Genomic DNA, 6,000 nt, shown 5'->3' on the forward strand with positions numbered 1-6,000 from the left:
CTTGTGGTGACGGGAATGTGGATTTATTAGATGGCTGTATGTATTTTTATAGCTGTGATTAAGTCATTGAATTTTACCCGGATGACGAAACGTGTTGACTGGCTAGAATAAGACAACTCTTAAAGGATGAGTCGTTTGAAGGACCGAGAAGACCATTTATCACTTGTTTTGGAGTTCTTGCAGTCTTATAAGATATTAGTAGTTATCTTCCAACCTTGGAGAGCATGAGAGTGGCTGCTCTTTGCCTTGCTGGGCACACAATTTTGTATCAACAGGCAGTGGACCTTTAACGACTAATTCTGAAGTGGTTTAAGGTGGGTGTCAACTTTCTTCTGGCCACCTGAATTGCAACTGTGACCTATTATTAGGACACTGAAATGTAGAGAGACCCACCGAAGACAATAGAGTGTCTCAGGGCCAATAATTGGTGGAATAGGCCTGCTGCTCCAACATCCTAATGTTTGTCTTTCTTTTTCTACCTGATTATTTTAGAACATTCTACACACAGAGGTGGAGTGCTCTAATAGCCCTATAGTCCTGTTGCCTACGCTATTTCGGTTGTTAAAGGCCCTCTCCCCCATTATAGGCACACATCGGCAGCTGTGGCCTATAACTCGGGTTGGCTCTGTTAACAACTGATAAAGCCCTAGGAAGTAGACTATAATGCTGTATTAGAACACTGCAACTGAGACTGTTGGGGCTGTTGCCCCAGCAACTGAAACTGTGGGCTGTCACCCATAGGATCAGACCTGATTGGGATAGTTGCCCATATATATGACCCCCGTATGCCAAGAGGGGACAACTAGGATCATTGAGGGCAGTCACTGTGTCAGAAGAGCCCTTGAGCCACCTTCAGAAGTGCTGCTGTTTCAATATTTTGCCGTCAGGAATCGCAAAGAAGCAGGAGTCACTGCACCTGGAAGCCGTTACCTCTGTGTGAGCTGCTGTTGTGGACCAGCGGGAGAGAAGCACCCCTCTCCTGAAGGCCGCAAATGGGGTAAAGTGGAAGCAGGACCACAAGCCCATGTGAGCCTTGTTCAAGCTTGGCGGTGTACTGCATGTGGAGCTCATAACTTTCAAGGCCAAAGCCAGAATTTGATGCGTATCACTAGTGCATCACTTGTGCGGGCATGTCATGGCTGATAAGACTCGCCCAGGACCTGCCTGAAGCATCAATCGGCTCGCCCTCGGAGGGCACTGAAGCATTCTTGACAACGGAATGGGTGCCATCGTTCAGGCATGGTCTAGTCTTTTCAAACACGTCCTGTGTGTCAGAGGCCACACCCAATCAGGAAGTCCATGTACCTTTCGGTCTGTGCATTGGGACACAGTAGGAATAAAAGCTGCACCCTAAGACCTGCTATTGAGATCAACATACCTGCATTTACTTATCATGCCTATTTGCTGAATTCTTGTTTTCTTACCTGTCACCATGCTGATGAGTCTGATTTTGGGCATGGGTGCCTGCTTGCTTTCCTTTTACCTGCTTGTTTCCTGGCTCTCTGGAGTCTTGGTGCTTGTCCAGTTCTTCCCAGTTCTTCACCAGCATCACTGCTCTGCAGTAGGAACTTGGGGGACCTAAAAAGGAAAAGTAAAGCACTTACCAACAGAGGACTGTTGCTACTAAACTGGTAAGATGCAAACTATAAATGAGCTATGCAGAAGGACTTACTATAATGGATATCTGTTCTTGAGCCTCACCTCTTCTGGATTTTAGAAGTTCCTGATAACAGAAATACATTTTATGAGATCTAGAAAAGTGCTTTTTCACAACACTATTATTCTCAAGTCTCCTTTTGGACATTTGGAGACTTTCATTAATTGTCTGATGTAATTGCCAGACTTACTATTGGAAGTATTAAGGGAATAATGATGTAATTCCCAGGGTCTTCCTCATGGTATAAGGTCCTCCCTATGTGGTTGTAACGGTATTGGCTCGTAGTAATCACACATGAACCGGTTGTTCTATGTACAAGGTGTTTATTTGAGGTATTTTGGGTTAGAGTTAGGGTAGATTTAGGTCTTTCTTCTTTTGTTTTTCTTTCTTCTGGCTTGTTTTGGATGTTAAGGTATCAGATTTTGCTCTTCACACTTCTCCTTTGTCTCCTCGTCTCACAGGTTCCCCGGGAAGCGTATGTGGAGAGAAAGAGAGGAACAGAGGTAAGTGATTTTTTAAGACACTCTGGGTATTTTCCTCTCTTCTGTCTCCTTTCCTGTCTTTCCTTCTTTTTGTTCCGCTCCACTTTTGGTATCTTTTCTTCTTTGTATTCTTTTTCCATTTCTCTGCTCTGTCTCCTTAGACTGGGATTCTTCCTAGGTCTATCCTCTTGCCCTTTCTCTTCCTCTGTAATGAAATATAACGATCTAGTGTTCTCCTATTAGCCTACTTGTCTGGTTGTTCTCTGTGCGCTGTGCCTTGGTGCTGCCTCTCACTGGAATTGCTTCTATGCTTTGTGCTCGATATTTCGGTGATTGCATGCAATAGTGCTCCCCCACCCCTCCCCCCTCGTTCTTTTACCCGTCGGTTGTCTTTTCTCCCCCCCTCTTTTCTCTCCACCCTCCCGCTCCCTCAGGGCAGGGCCCACGCGCACCTGGAACTGCCACGCTCCTCCGGAAGAGTGGCGGGGTGCAGCGTTCCGTCTTCCCGGATTCCTGCTGGCAGGGATCCCGTCTGTGGTGTCCGGTCCCGTCGCTTGGATGGACACCATTCTTCCGTCTTCTGGGACCTCTCGATTCTCTGATCTTCTTTGTCCTTTTCCTAGTCGTCTTCTCCTCCAACTCCGTTTCCGTCTCCTCCTCCAACTCCATTTTCGTCTCCTCCTTCCAACTCTTGTTCTGCTACTGGGTCTTTTGACCTCCCGGCTTCCCGCGTCAGAGGTGCTGTCAGCCAATCACGGGAAGGGAAGCCGGGGAGGTCCGGAACAGCGCAGGCAGCGCCAGCACCAGTCAGATCTATGTGCGGGCGATCCACAGCTAGCCCGTCACAGTGGTTTAATAGGTAATAGGAGAGTTCCTAGAAGGGTAGTCACTATGGTTACTACATTTCCCAAGAGTTCTCCTCTGATGGTATTGTTTCTTTTCCCTAGGGATCATCAAATGTATATGCTGTTTTAAAATGTGTGTAACACAGTGTGCTAGAAACAAACTGACATCCTACAACCTTTCCTTTCACACTTTCTGTACTCTAGCAAGATTGCCAGATAGCTCACTTTCCAAAAACCTCTAACTTTGCAGTCAGAGAAAGAAGAGTAAACTCCAATCTCCATGTTAAAAAGATTAAGCAGCAATTTGTTAGAAGACATAGCCTGACATTTGTCCCCTGCCTTTGAATGCACAGCAAAGGAGACTGGATGAAAAATAATATTTGAAGGCATCTATATTGCTCATTCACCTCCACCATGGTAAATTTGGGGGTGCTGTAGCACCCCTGAACTCCAGCTTCCACTCTCTTAGAGAACAGTGTCCATCGGCAAGTCTTGGGTTGGCTCAGTACTTTCAAACCAATCTCAGTCTGTCATGTAAATCCCCTTTTGATCAGCAAAACTTCCCACCAAGTGTGGAGGTCCACAAGCTCTTCCTTGAGCTCCACACTACTTAATGTCCATACCATGCCGCATCGAGTGCTCATAAGCACCATTGGTTTTGATGTTATGTTCTATGAAGATGAAACCCAAATTATGTTATGAACTCCTTGCAAAACATAGCTGCAACTCAAGAATGTTTCTGGGCTTGTATCCCAGCAATTGCATCTTGGATGAACGTCAAGAGTCGTAATGTCAAAGGTTTTAAAGCAATAATTCCAAAGTATTCAGTACTTATTGGCCATCTGAACTAGGCATTAGTCCCATCCAGTCTACTTTTGGCAAAAATCTGTACAATATTTTGACCTTTAATTGTGAACTAACCATCGCCACTCAAACTAGGAATACTGACACGTTTTCATTCCTTAAAATTTTCATGAAAGCTGTCAGACTATGCCTACATATTTACTAAACATTCACTCATTATCTCCAGCCTACACTATGGGAATGCCCTCTACCAGGGTCTCCCAGAATGTCGCAACTGCTGCATTCAAGTCGGTCAAAATGTTGAGGCTCGGATTATTTTAAAACTGCTCCTTCATCAGTCTGTTTCTTCTCAGCTCAAAGAGCTGTACTGACTTCCCATCCTTAATGATATGTTTAAAGCATTTTACTTAGCAACATAGAAGCATATTTGCAAGCCCCTAGCGCCACCGGAGGGTTTTGTGATGCTCCAGTGGCACTGTGCAATGCGCCGTAGTTACAAGGCGGCATTAAGCCACTTTTTGTGGCTTAGCGACACCTTGTAAATATGGCCCCTTCATACGCCGCACTTTGCGTGGAAGGGGCATGCAATGGGTGTTGCTATGGGCATTCCACAGCACACATAGAAAGAGCAAATGAAGATTGTTTTTGTGCATTCCTGCATTCCTACAGAAACAACCTACCCCGCAACGCAGCCATCCTTGCACAATGGCACTAAGCAGCTGATTTAGCGCTGGCAGAAACACAGGGATGAGCCTTATTTTTGTAAATATTGCACATCTCTGCGTTTTAGAACTGACGCAGTGCGGCGCTGTGAATTCTGGCACAGCAGTGCACCAGTTCTTAGTAAATATGCCCCCTAGAGCCTTTCATACTTCCGGCTTAACTTACCTCAGACATAGAGTTTCTCCTTACCATCCTTCTCTGGTTCTTCATTCAGCTAATGCTAAATTATGTAAGTATCTAAGGTAAAGGAGGCCAAACTTTTTCTTTCCTCTATATTAAATGGTGGAATTCCTTTCTTGTCTACCTCAGGCAAACCTTTCAAGATAAAACACAAACTTTGGCTGCTTCAGCTGACTTAATCCTCTTTGTTAGTAGTGATTGTATCTCTTAGTTTCTGGATGCTGTTTCTTGGGTATCAGGATGCATTATAAATATTTTTAATAATGATGATAATAATAACAACAAAAATGATAATAATAATAATAATAATCAAGTTAGTACTAGTGACTTAGCACACATAAATGGAGATCTTCCCTCTGTTAAATGCCTATTAAATGATTGATTCAATATATTAATTTAATTTATAAATAATTATTTTAAAACTGTAATTAAATCAAAAATCCACTCTCATTAACATTTTTATTTCTATATAATATAGTAGTAAAATATATTTTAAAATTGTCTGATTAACTAATGTATTTCTTTCACTTTAAAACCAGTTTGAATTTTTTAATTTTTAATTAAGGTTATTATTCACTTTTAAAATAATAGAATAATTATTAGTTATATATTTATTTGGTGTGAGAGGGAGGTAGGAGAGGGAAAGGTGCTAGAATGCTGAAAATCTTGTTCACACCTGGTATAGGGGCCCAAATTGGTGGGCAAGCGAGGAGCGGAGTAATGGACACCTACAGAGACATGAGAATTGAGAGTTGCCCAGAGGAGCTTGAGGAAACAGAAAGAACAGACAAAGGTAAGGTCAAAAAAATCAAGTAGTGATCACTGATGGTGCACAAGTAGGCTAGAATTTAAAGAGGAGATAAGTGAAACAAACGCTTGGTCCAGAGAAGACACCGAAGAGAGAAAATAGAAAATGGGACATTCTGTAAGCATTTTGCCACTGGACATCTCAGACATGTGTTTAAGCAGACAAGCATGGTAGAAGCCAGGAGGTACAAATCAGCTACTCCCATCTCATTTAAAGGGATCAGCAAAATTCTTTGGTTGAAGCTTGGAGGTTCATAGCATTCTTGCATTGGCCGTCCAACCGCTGCATCCCTCCACTGCTTTTCCATCACTCCTTCGCTGCCTGTGAATCTGATCTAGTGGTCCAGCCATTCTCTTATGGTGATGCCTACAGCAAATGATGGTTCACTGACCTCCAGATGCCTATCACAGAGCAGCAAAGTGCCAGCATGCTAGCCAATACAAGCGCGCAAGGCTCTATTGCTCAAGACACCATGTTGAGCTGCCTGTCTAGAACCCTGTG

The sequence above is a fragment of the Pleurodeles waltl genome, chromosome 1_2, assembly GCF_031143425.1.
Source record: "Pleurodeles waltl isolate 20211129_DDA chromosome 1_2, aPleWal1.hap1.20221129, whole genome shotgun sequence".
NCBI classification, from domain to species: Eukaryota; Metazoa; Chordata; class Amphibia; order Caudata; family Salamandridae; genus Pleurodeles; species Pleurodeles waltl.